Source organism: Lactuca virosa, chromosome 5, assembly GCF_052849685.1.
Source record: "Lactuca virosa cultivar CGN04683 chromosome 5, Lactuca_virosa_CGN04683_v6, whole genome shotgun sequence".
NCBI classification, from domain to species: Eukaryota; Viridiplantae; Streptophyta; class Magnoliopsida; order Asterales; family Asteraceae; genus Lactuca; species Lactuca virosa.
This window is the reverse complement of record NC_136430.1, coordinates 293,777,640-293,790,801: the sequence shown is the minus strand read 5'-3', so window position 1 is coordinate 293,790,801 and position 13,162 is coordinate 293,777,640. Positions and strand designations below refer to the sequence as shown.

The 13,162-nt window shown below is 35.6% G+C and overlaps 1 pseudogene across 1 annotated transcript; it reads left to right on the top strand.

The window, feature by feature from the left end:
• Nucleotides 1-791: 791 nt before the first annotated feature.
• LOC145116309 (chaperone protein dnaJ 49 pseudogene) lies at nucleotides 792-2,706 on the top strand (annotated as a pseudogene). Its single transcript, XR_013711991.1, has 2 exons — nucleotides 792-2,241; nucleotides 2,404-2,706. The product of XR_013711991.1 is annotated as a chaperone protein dnaJ 49 pseudogene (transcript).
• Nucleotides 2,707-13,162: the final 10,456 nt, after the last annotated feature.

The window sequence follows — 13,162 nt, the reverse complement described above, 5'->3', positions numbered from 1 at the left end:
TTTGAAAGCCCATGTATTCCTATAGAAATGTATTTATATATTAAAAATGTATTTATTTGTATTTAGTAGGTATAAGTATAAATATATATTTATTTCATATAAAAATATATTATATACATATAAATATAAAAATATGTATTTATATGGTTTATATTATATAAAAGATATAATTATATGTATTTGTACATATTACCAAGTATAAATATGTATTTATTATCAAACATCATACTAAATAGATAAGCAAAATAAATATTCATTAATTAAAAACATAACGTAACAATTATAAAACCCTCGTAATTAGAAAACCTCAATAAAAACACTCGATTACAGATAAGATTTAGTATAAAATTTGAAAAAACCTCTATTATTCAACTATATTAGGTTAATAGTTAGTAGATAACAATAAATGATCAACAAACAAGACTCGTAAATGGAAAACTTAAGGGTAAATCTGAACATTTTTGAAAAATTTAAGGGTAAATCCAAACATTTTTGAAAATTCAAGGGCTTTAATGACATTAGGTAACCGGTAGGTTACCTGGAAACCGGCTACAAGGGTAAAAATAAACAAATTAAACAAAACTTCGGGCTTTACCGGACATAAAACACGTCCAAGGGTAAAACCGATATTTTTGTGAAAACTTAAGGGCTTTTATGTCATTTTCCCAAATTAAAAAGGAAAAACTAACCAATGTCAAAACGAATTTAAAAAAAAAAAAAACTTTAATTACTTTTGTAGAATTTGCCTAAAATAAAATCACGATTCTATAATATTTCTTAACTACCACTATATCTCCCTGGTAAATAGATTTTGCAAAGCCTCATGCTTATATTCAACGAATCGGCCATATTCACCTCCCCTTTCTCCTACAGGGGTTCCCAGGATGATGAAAATTTCTCTCCATTTCTGTTCCATCTTTGTATAGCTCTTCTCCTTTCTCTCACAAATCTTCTACACGATCAGTTAATTGCTAAAAACCCCATTCAATTTGTCATACATCAAGCATAATCTCATCTCACAGGGTTCCCGATTGCTGTTATTTATTAAAATTTGGGGTTTCCTTATCGATTCCTGGTAAAATTCCGATAATCACATATTTATTGTTCAATTCGGTTATATACTCTGTTTCTAGGGAAAGTTTTGAACCCCTTGAGATGGATGGAAATAAAGACGATGCTTTGAGATGTTTAAAAATCGGAAAAGATGCGTTAGGGTTGGGTGATCGAGCTCGTGCCCTAAAATTCATCTCAAAAGCTCGAAGATTAGATCCTTCGCTTCCCGTTGACGATCTATTATCGAATCTAGAACCCGACAACCCGGCCGATGAATCGCCTTCTGGTTCACCTCCATCGAAACCGTCGGAGAATAGCACGGGTGATAGTTCTGGTGTACGGCGTAGGGCTCCGGCAACCGGATCTTCATCACCGGGATCATACACAGATGAACAAATCACGATCGTGAGCGAAATCAAAACGAAAAAGGATTATTACGAGATATTAGGATTGGAAAAATCGTGTAGCGTTGACGATATCCGAAAAGCGTACAGAAAATTATCTTTGAAGGTCCACCCTGACAAGAACAAAGCTCCGGGATCCGAAGAAGCATTCAAAAAAGTATCGAAAGCTTTCCAGTGTTTGAGCGTCGACGAGAATCGTAAACAGTACGATATTCTCGGGTCAGATGAGCCCATTTACGAGAGGCGCACCCCAACGGCCGGTGGCCACCGTCATGGGTTCACCAACGGGTTCTATTACGACGGCGAGGTGGACGCCGACGAAATCTTTAGGAACTTTTTTGGAGGTATGAACCACGGTGCCACCACCCAGTTCACCGGATTTACTTTCGGTCCCGGCGTAGGTGCAGGGATGCCGGCGGGAAACGGTTCAGGGGGGATTCGGACTTTGATTCAGTTGTTGCCGGTGGTTTTGCTTCTTTTGTTGAACTTTTTGCCATCTAATGAGCCGGTTTATTCTCTTGCTAGGCAATATGGTTATGATTATCGTTTGACTACGCAAAAAGGTGTTAATTTTTTTGTGAAATCGAGTAGTTTTGAAAGGGATTATCCGATAGAAAGTCCTGAAAGAATTGAAATTGAAGAAAGAATCGAGGATGAGTATATTTCAGTTCTTTCTCATAATTGTCAGATTGAAAAACGACGGATTCATTGGGGGAATAAACAGGGAACACCAAATTGTGACGCTTTGAAGCAGTTTCATGCTCCTTTGATACATTGATTCAAGGTTTGGTTTACTTCCTTTTATTTTTATCCAATTCAAGATTTTGCTATTTGGCTATTTGCTCTCTTTTCTTACCCAAAAAGACGAAAATACCCTTATTATTGTCATTATAGAAAGAATAGTCCTGGAAAAAGCAAAAAGTTTAGATCTTGTTTGTTCTTGCAGGTTGTTGAGTTGTTTTGATGACAATTTGATTATGGAGCTAAGATTTTGTAGGAATGTTTGTGGGTCTTTAAAGTTTTTATAGGAGAGATTTTCGTTTTTATTATTTTTTTATTATGGGGTATTAGGATACTTTGAGTTTGTATGTAATTTGACAATATAATAATCTCTATGAATTGTGAGTTTTGGAACTCACTAATCCGAATGATTTGTATAAAAACTTTGTAATTTTCGCCAAGTATGCATTTTCTTGTGAATATGCAATGTTAGGTTGAAAACGTGTTAAGCAATAACAATTGTCATGAATCTTTTGTGTAACATATTATAGTACCATGCTAAAAAAATGTTTTAACATAAGCCATTATTATCCCAAAGATGTTTCTTTATCATTCAGAAAGTTTATACCTCATGCATGTTGCATGATAGATTGATATCATTCAACAATTCCATCAAATCGATACAAAAATGTGTTATTATTAATTCCAAGGATTAATTTCAAAAAAGACTAACTTTCATATTTTTTTGTGTTTAAACATAAACTTGTTATTATACCCATTATAACCATTTTTATCTTTATTTTTTGTTATTTTGTTTGGTCTCCCGGTTTGAAGGTTATCATCTAGTAACCATGATAATCTAGTCTCATATAATGACATTGCATGATATCCTAGCACCCCAAGTTGATGCATAGAGAGAAACACTAAGCAACATTATTTTCCTTCCTTATTTTCCTTTCTCTTGTTTGTGTTATTCTTTCTTTCGTAATGTTGAAGGTTTGTATTATGATCGGACATACTTCAAGTATGAACAAGAAATGTAAAACTAATCTAAACAAAATAATTAACAGAAAGTAAATAACACAGAAGTTCTCCAAATGTTCCTTTCACCAAGAAAATATGTTTTATTTTCACCAAGAAGACGAGGTTTGACACAAAGCCATGAACTCGAACACGACCTCCCTACATTAGGGTTTGCCATAATGTAGTATATATACTAATCTATACATGTATATCCCTTGACTGATGGGATTGTATCTAATCTATACTAAGAACCGATCTTATCATAAAGATACGGGATCTAATATATATATATATATATATATATATATATATATATATATATATATATATATATATATAATAACTGCCTAATATACAAAAGATTGCAATAGAACAACTGTAAGATGATGCTGTTGAACTTGTTAAGCTGACGCTGGTGCTGTCGACTCGTAGACGATGACGCTGATGGATCAACATATTGTGTGTTTGACTCATGAGATCATAAGGTGTGACCTTACAATCTCTCCTATCTGATGATGTCAAAACTAATCTTCTTCTTCAGAGTCATAAGAAGAGCCATTGTAGAACTTGTCAACTTCTTTCAAAATTCCAGGCTTTACCCATCTGAATTGATCAAGTTTCAACTCATCCAGTCTTCTATTCAGCTCCAGTGATATCAGCACGCGATATCCTCTTTCCAGCTCATAGTGACCTAGCCCTTCCAAGCGAAGATAAAACAAGTGCTTAGTGGGAACAGAAGGAAGGTCATCAGTGCGTTGAAAGCACATCTGATTTTGACTGTCGAGATAGAAGATCCCGTGCTCTGGCTCTGGAATGAATATGTACTGAACAAGTTCAACACCAACTGGTAATGCATTATTGATGTATCTGGTACCATAAGGAAGAAGGAACTTAGTATTCTTGGACTGTCGGTGAGTGCATGTTCTTCCTGATGAGGCTGATCTAGATGAACTCGTTGATGGACCGACAGATGGTACCAGGTTTAGTTTCTTCACTTTATTGAGAAGTTGCTGAATTGCCAACTTCACTATTTGGGCATGAACACTTTTATGCTTGTTGATGATTTCAAGAATCTACATCCACTCGTAGTAGCTGAATTTGACTAACTCACGAGAAAACACAACTTCAGTGTATTCATACTCGGTTTTCTTTCTTACCAGGTGAAGTTTTAGTGACTCGGTCCTTGGCTTGGTGCATCTTACTTTGATAATGGGATCAGGCTTGGTTCTTCGAGTCAGAACGTCTCCAAACTTCTTTTTATCAATCTGCTCATAAAGATTTGAAACAATGTGTTGTCTTTCTACAGTGTTGTTGAACTTCTTCTTAACCTGATCATCAGTTCTTTGAACTTCAACATTTTTGTCAGCAGAAATAAGTTCTTGAACAAGTTTGGCAGAAAAGCATTCTTGTTTTCTGACTACCTTCTTCTGTTGAATAGCAGAATTGTATTCCTCCATTATATGTTTAATTTATCGATAGGTAAGCTCCATGTTTCTTCTAACTTACTCAAATCAAAAGTGAGTTTGCTTTTCTTTTTAGGAGGGCTTGAAGTATCACCAATTACAGAGGAACTTCCAGCTTCAGAGTTAACAGTTCCCCCTGAAAAGGAAGCCTTTCTTTTTCTTGGATTAAGCTGGGCACCATCATCAAAATCAATGTCACTATTTGTTCCTTGAGGAACCTCTTGAGCAAACTCCCCCTCAAAACAAGAACTAGGATAGATAACGTTTAATGGAACAACAAAAACAACAGCTTGTTGCATGAAACCAAGATCCAGTAACCTTTCATAGTCATCAGTTTCTAATTGGTCACCAGCGTCTGGAACATCATCTGGAATAGGTTGATCAGAAGCAACATCAGCATCATGAGTATCAGCAACATCAATCGGCTTTAGAGGATCAACTTCAACTTTACTCCTTTCAGTCATCTCAGGTTGAAATGTAATAACCATTTGCATTGGCTGAGGACCTTCTTGATAATTCTCCCCCTTTTGGCAACATCAGATTGGGGAGGAGATTTAGGAGTAGGAGAAGGAGTTTTGGAGGAGGATGTGATGGAGGAGGAGGTGGAGGAGGGTTATCACCTGGAGAGTTTAGTGGAGTGTCATCAACAACCATATCATCATCTTCACCATCCAAGGCCATAATTCTCTTCATTGTGGCCACATTCCTTTCAACTTTATTCAATCTTTTTATCCATTGACTGATTCAACTGCACAAGTAAGGAGGGTTAGGAAAACACAACAGCTTCAAAGTTGGAGCTGGCTTCTCCTTGGTCACCCTGACGAGGAACAACAACATTAATGGGTGATGATGTAGGAGGAACCGTTTCAGCTTGATGGATTGTATCGGCTTGAGGAAAAGGAGATGGCGTTGGAGAAGGTTCATCCTGGACCATTGGCTCAGTAGTATCTCCAATGAGAGGGGTTGATCCACAATTTTCAGTGTCATCATCAGGGGAAAAATATGAAAAACGTATGTGCTTGTTTTTCCTTGGAGGAGAACTCATATTCTGAGTGAAGTCTTCTCCCATGTCAGCTAGCTAAATTATTTTCATCTTTTATCAGTCTTCTCCCTTTTCAGCTCCTTTTTGATGACCAGCTTCTGAATTCTCATTATCATTTCCTTCTTCATCACCAACATCATCATTGTCATCATCCTCTTCGGAGTCTGATGATTCAACCAAATATGGATTTTCAATCCACTTTCTCATTCTTATAGTAATAGACAGATCATCAATATATGGGGCAACATTGATGATTTTCGAGGAAAGAGCGGGAATGGGAATGATGATCCCATGGCTTTCAACATAGTCTTCTTCACGAGACAAGATCAATCCAAGCCAACGTGGGTAAGGAACATGCACTGGTCTCTTGTTTCCAGAACAACAATCAATCAGCTGATCAATAAAGATTTGAGCAAAATTCAATTTCTTGTTGTAAACAATGGCATATAAGATTATTTGCTCAAAGAGATTTAGCCGATCCAAACTTCAAGTCTTGTGACCAAGACACTTTCCAGTCACTCCTGTTAAATATTTCCATCCTGCATTGAAACATTGACGAAGAGTGTTCCTGTAGGGATCAAGAGTAAGGCCCTTGAGTTTGAAGTTATACCCTAGTTTTTCACGAACAGTCTTGCATCTGTCTTTAGAAGGAGTTTTAGAGTATCTATCATATAGGGAAGGCGAAGAGCAGTTCGAATGGTTTCCACATCAGTACTAACCTTATATTGAGCATCTCCAATGGTTCCAGAGATGGTTGGAGCAATGGTATCAACAGAGCATGTGTAGTATAACTCACATACTTGTTTAGGGTAGAAAGGTTTCGGAAAGTCGCAGAATGCATACCGAAGTGGACCACTTTTGACAAACTCGACAAAATCTTCGATTCTAGAATTCACGAACTGTTTTGAGATTTCATCTAAGAATGCCACATTTTTTTATTGAATGATGATGGTGGCATCAGAAGCATGAGGACCTTTGATGACGTTAGCGTTGGGAGCAAACTCGTATAAGGGCTTTGACATGGTGAAATTTGTGAGGAAGATGACAATTGAGAGCTTTTTGAGAGAATGCCAATTACTTTTGAATCGCTTATGAAATTGACCTAGGGCGGTGAATTCCCAATTTATACCCAAACATTATCTTCTTTCTAACGTAATCATGAGAGAAGAGATATGTGCCATAAAATCTCGTATCCCAAGATAATGATGAACTTTTTTACGTTATTTAAAAAGTTACTGTTTGGATAAGATAGATACTTTAGACATGTCATCAGCATCAACGTAATCAATCAGTGAGAAGATTGATGATTATCTAGTTGGTTTGAGATGTCTCCTGATAGCGTGGGCTTAAACTACCATTCATTGACATAGTATTTCGAGATCTCATCAGCGTGTGGTTTCATACGCCGAATCATAAATCTCTTTTATTAGAAGAAAAATGGCAAGATTGGATAGGTGTGTGAAATATATCACAGACAATGATATACCCATCGGCACAGATTTGTCAAGTTCTCATCAGCGTATGGTACATTACATTGAATCATAAAACTTTAAAGAAAAAGGACAAGAATGGATTGTTTCAGTCACGCTGAGGTGAAATCAGCGTGAATCATTAACCGTTTAGCTTATCAAGAAGGAGTGGTTTAAACTTCCGTATCGTAGAGTAAGTTGCAATCTTGAATAAAAGATTCACCATTAATTCATAATGGTACCATGTCTACCTCAAACTAGGAGGTCAAGGACATGAAAAATTCTTTCTCATTTGAGGACCTGATAAGTTTCTCTTACGCTGATGACTATGCAATCAGGGTAAGCCATTGGGTTATGCTCAATGTTTCAGCAGAACATGAGACTTTATGCATACGACAAGCATGCTTCCAGGGACAGGGTCAGGTAAAGATAATTAACTTAAAAATAATAAACACCCTAGCCTTTTTATCAGTATTTTTTTCATTTGGACCAAACTATCTCACTTTTGAGACTTTAGACAATGCTAGACAATCAGTGTAAGAGGGTAATTCAATGTTCTCAGCAGATGGTCTCGCTGATGAGAGACTTAGAGAGATTCAGTCACATACAACAACATGCTTCTAGGGACGATGATATGTCAAAAGTTGCATACTAGGCTCAAATTGCCACCGTCAGATTCCTTTTATATAGAATGATACAAGAGAATAATATAAGAATACAAACAAAAGAATTAGTCAAACAATAAATCGTTTAAACAAAAAAATGTGCAGCTTTTTCAGAAAAGTGATAAAGACTTGATCCATCAAATCTTTGGAATTGAATGGTCATTAATGCCCTTTCATTTTCCGAGATATCTACCGCTTGAATTTTCAGTTATAAAAAGGAACAAACAAGATTAAGCATATCACATACAAATAACACAAATCATAGAAAACAAGAGAGAGAGAGAGAGAGAGAGAGAGAGAGAGAGAGAGAATGCCTTTAGTCGTTGAGGTTCTGCAGATCGATTCCAAGCTTCATGTCACCAAGAACAAACGAAGAACATTAATCAGTCTTTGTAACCAAAGAGTTAAGGGGATTTAATCTTTGTAACCTTTGAGTTATAAGAGTCACCAAGACAACACTCGAAGGTTCCATTCATTGAGATCCCTGAAGGAAGAGAAGGTGGGATGGTTGTCTCCTTGAAGGTGTCTTTGGATCTTTGAGGGGATGAAGCTATAGTGTCAGCTTCTCTGAAAATTAGTCGAGCCATGACACCTAACTTCATCTCATCTCATTGAAACAGAATTAGGTTGTTCAAGACAGAAGAAATATGTGATAAGAAGACCACTTGGTGGCACAATCATCCCCCATCTATTCTTATCAGCGTGAGCATCAGTGACGGTGTGAGAGTTGTTGATGCTGAAGAAAAGATGCAGAGTCAGCGTCAACGGGCTTTCACAAGGGGAGTGATGCATGCAAGGAATGACACGTTGAGTCCTTCAAAGTAGATCCGTCAGAGAAGGTCACTATTGATAGAGAATATCATGTAGGAAATGTTAGTAGAAAAGGAAAGTGTATTCACAATGTATACTTCTTTGGTAAGGAATAATTTTTTTTAATGCAGGCAAACCAAAATATAAATTAAAAGCATAGCAACTTATGTTCAAAGTTTTAAAAATAGCAAAGCATAAAACAAAATTAAAGTATCAGCATCAAACTCAACAAATCAAACCATATAAATATCGTTCTCTCTGAGAGCAGAAAACGCGATTTTGTTGTCAGCATCAAACACTTTTCCTTCATGATGGTTGAAGATAACTTTGTAATCAGCATCACAAAGTTGACTAATTTAGATGAAGTTGTCTTTCAGTCCTTCTACATAGATTACATCCTTCAACTTAAACGTCCTGCACTCAAAAGTTCCAACACCTGAAACAACTCTTCCACTATTGTCACCAAACGTCACCATTGGACCGTCTTTCTTCACAAATTTTGTTAGGAGAGACTTGTAACCGGTTAGGTGTCTAGAGCTTCCACTGTCTAGGTACCAAGTTTAACCTAGATTTAGACTTGATTCATCGTCAGCGTGAGAACTATCAGCGTCACATATGCCATCAGATGAATCATCTACACGTGCCATGAGACCCTTAACATTCAACGCTTCATCTTCAGATGTCTCTTCTTCATCCACCCATTCTTTGTGATCCTCCTATTTTGCAATGAAAGCCTTTGGCAAAGATATGTTTTCTTTCTTCATATGAGCCACCAGCTTCTTGTACATGACTTCATAGTTCTCAGGACTCTAGGTTTCTTTCTTCTCCTTGCAATCCCTGAAAAAACGGTCAGGACTCCCTCAATTAAAGCAGTTACTTGAGCCTTTCTTCTCTGAATTAGGTCTTTTCCCTGAGCTGCTTCCCTTGAATCGAGCTCTTCTCACCCCATTCGCTCTGCTTTCTTCGTAACCCTTGACAATAAGTGCAGCGCTGGAAACAAGCTCATCAGTGAGATCTTCATCACTTTGTTTGAATTTTCTGATTCGTTGATGTACTTTATTGTTTCCTTTCGAGACATCAGGGCAACAAACTTTTCCTTGTTCGAGTCCTTCATGATTTCCTTACGAAGAGCTTTGGTCTCTTCAAAATTTCACAGATTACCAAACAACGAATTCAGATCCATGGAATTGATCTTCTCACCGTTCTTAAGAACCTCAACGTGATGTTACCAACTCTTCCTAAGAGAATCGAGAAACTTTAGAACCAACTGTGATGAGTGCTTAACGATTCCTAGCCTGTGCATATCATTAACCAAAATATTAAACCTATTGAAGGTTTGAGTAAGAGACTCACCTTGTTGAGCAAAGAAGTGCCCGTATCTTCGATTAAGTTTGTTGATGGTCGTATCCTGGACTTCCACAGTGCCTTCATAAGCCACCGTCAGAGTGTCTATCATCTCTTGGGCTGATTCCCAATTCTGCACGAGATGATACACATGGTATGGAAGAGAATTTCCAATAACGGCCCTGGATTTTACATCAAGACTGAGCAGTCTTTTGTCATTGTCATCATAACTTGCTGCTGACTTTTGCTTCAGAGGGCCAACGGGAGCGTTGTTTGCCATGGGTTGGTACATAGGAACATAGGGACCTTTTTCAACGATATTTTTCATCTCATAGTCAATGGTTTCAATAACCACCATGGCCTTGGTTTCCCACATGACGAAGTTGTGTTCATCAAAGGGAGGTATTTTGTTGAGGCCGAAGGATTTGGAGTTGCTTGAATTCGACATGATAACTTGAGTATATCACAAACCTGCTCTGATACCAATTGAATGTTTGTATTATGATCGGATATATACTTTAAGTACGAACAAGAAAGGTAAAACTAATCTAAACAAAATAATTAACACAAAGGAAATAACACAGAAGTTCTTCAAATGTTCATTTCACCAAGAAAATAAGTTTTGTCTTCACCAAGAAGACGAGGTTTGCCACAAAGACAATTGACACAAAGCCACAAACTCAAATACGACCTCCCTACATTAGGGTTTGCCCTAATGTAGTAAATATATATACTAATCTATACATGTATATCCCTTGATTAACAGGATTGTATCTAATCTATACTAAGAACTAATCTTATCATAAAGATACGGGATCTGATCTATTATATATATATATATATATATATATATATATATATATATATATATAACTGCCTAATATACAAAAGATTAACTGCCTAATATACAAAAGATTACAACAGAACAACTGTAAGTTGATGTTGTTGAACTTGTTAAGTTGGCGCTGACGCTGTCGACTCATTGACGCTGACGCTGATGGATCAACATGTTATGTGTTTTGACTCATCGGATAATAAGGTGTGACCTTACAATTTATATGTTTTTATAATTATTCAGCAACTTCATCTATCATAGTATAGAACAGCTGAGTAATATAATCAATTTCATCATTCAGCACAGTAAGTCAGATGTACAATCAAACAACTTGGTTTCTTTCCTACTCGAAAAACTTTCTCATACAACATTTTCCCGGACAACAACTATCAAACAGGACCTAAATCTACAAGTTTTCTAACATTTGAATTTAAATAAACATCTAATTCATCATATTCAATAATTTTACCTTTATCATAACTACTATATTATTATTAATGATAATATTTAATTATTTTATTTGTTAAATTAAATGAATTTAAAATTCACCCTAGATGATGGGTGCTACAAAATCAAAAAGTGTATAAAACAACCATCATTAATAGTTTTTACTTCCTATACATTTTTCTGACGAGTGTGTTGTTAGGTCAGACGTTCAAGTTGGTTTAAGAAAATAAATAAATGGGTACAACATATGTAAAGTGTTATGAACAAGCACAAATGAATAAGACGTCACCAACTTAAGATGTTAGAGAGAAGAGTGGAATAATTTTTATCTTCCTTTTATGATTATAAATAAAGATAATGACTTAAAAGGGTAATATATTTTTCAATTTGTACACATTTGGTCCCTGAGTTTTTTTTTTGTCCACATTACCCGTTCAACTTGTTTAACTGTACACATTTAGTCTTTATTACCGGCTACTCCAAGTAATCTGAAAAAATTACATAAAAGAGTAATATATTTCTCACTTTGTACACATTTAGTCCTTAATATTTTTTTTGTACATTTAGTCCTTAATATTTTTTGTTGCAAAATAAGTCTTTGTTGTTTTTGTACACATTCAATACTTATGATCGGTTTTTTTTAGGGTTTCTCACGTCATCCTACGCAACACAGTCATTAATAAGGTGTTCGATTGTTGTTCATGGTTATGGCCATCACGGCCTCGGCTGATTGGTTGCTTAGTTCTTGTGGTTTGACTTAAGTCTTGTGTTATAAACGTTGTAACTTCTTCAAACGATCACATATTTTAACGATCTTTATATCTATGCGTTCGTATTTGAGTCTACTATATATTTCGTTTAGATTACTCTCGTTAAAAAGTAATATATTTTTACTTAGGATCTTTATATCCATGTGTTCTTTATAAATGTAAATACGACTGTCGGATATATATACACTAAAGTCCCAATATTTTCATCAATTTGACAAGAAAGTCATAAACTTTATTTTTTTAACAGTAAAGTCCTAACTACCAGCGGTTTTGACATGTTTACCCTTTTTTTTCCGGTTAACCGGTAATTAGGACTTTATTGTCAAAAAAATAAAGTTTAAGACTTCTTTATCAAATTGTGAATTAGGATTTTACTGTCAAAAAATAAAGTTGAGGATTTTCTTGTCAAATCGTTGAAAATATTAGGACTTTAGGGTATATCTCTCTCTTTTTTTGTTAGAAATTTAATGGTATGATAGTCTTTAAGCATAAGAGTTATTGAAACCTGCTCTGGTCAGCTAGATCCTATTGAAATCTTTAACGTTTATTTATTGTTAAATAGATTTTTTAATCTCAACAAACCGACATTGAAAATAATGGTGATAATCAAGAAAAAAACAAAGAAGCAGGGTTGTGTTGCCTTTTTGCAGTCATAATAATGGAGAACTAAGAAAACTGAAAAAACAAAACTGCCCTTCTTACCTCTTCTCAGCCTTTTTGACTAGGCGTGTGCTGTTTGTGTTTATATAATCTGTCCCTTCTCTTCAATTCAAGATTTAGCGGCGAACCAAGAAGAAATCTTTACAAGTCTTCTCATCCTTTCCCGCTCTGTCTTTTGCATCTGTTTCCCCTAATCGCAATTGTATCAAGGTAAAAATGATGATTATGATAAGAAAAACAATGATGTTGCGACGAAAATCACAATTAAAAGTTCTTGGGCTACGAAAATACACTAAAGTCTCAATATTTTCAACGATTTGACAAGAAAGTCCTAAACTTTATTATTTTTTACAGTAAAGTCCTAATTCACGATTTGACAAGAAAGTTCTAAACATTATTTTTTTGACAGTAAAGTCTTAATTACCTAAAAACCCGATCATAAGTACTGAATGTGTAT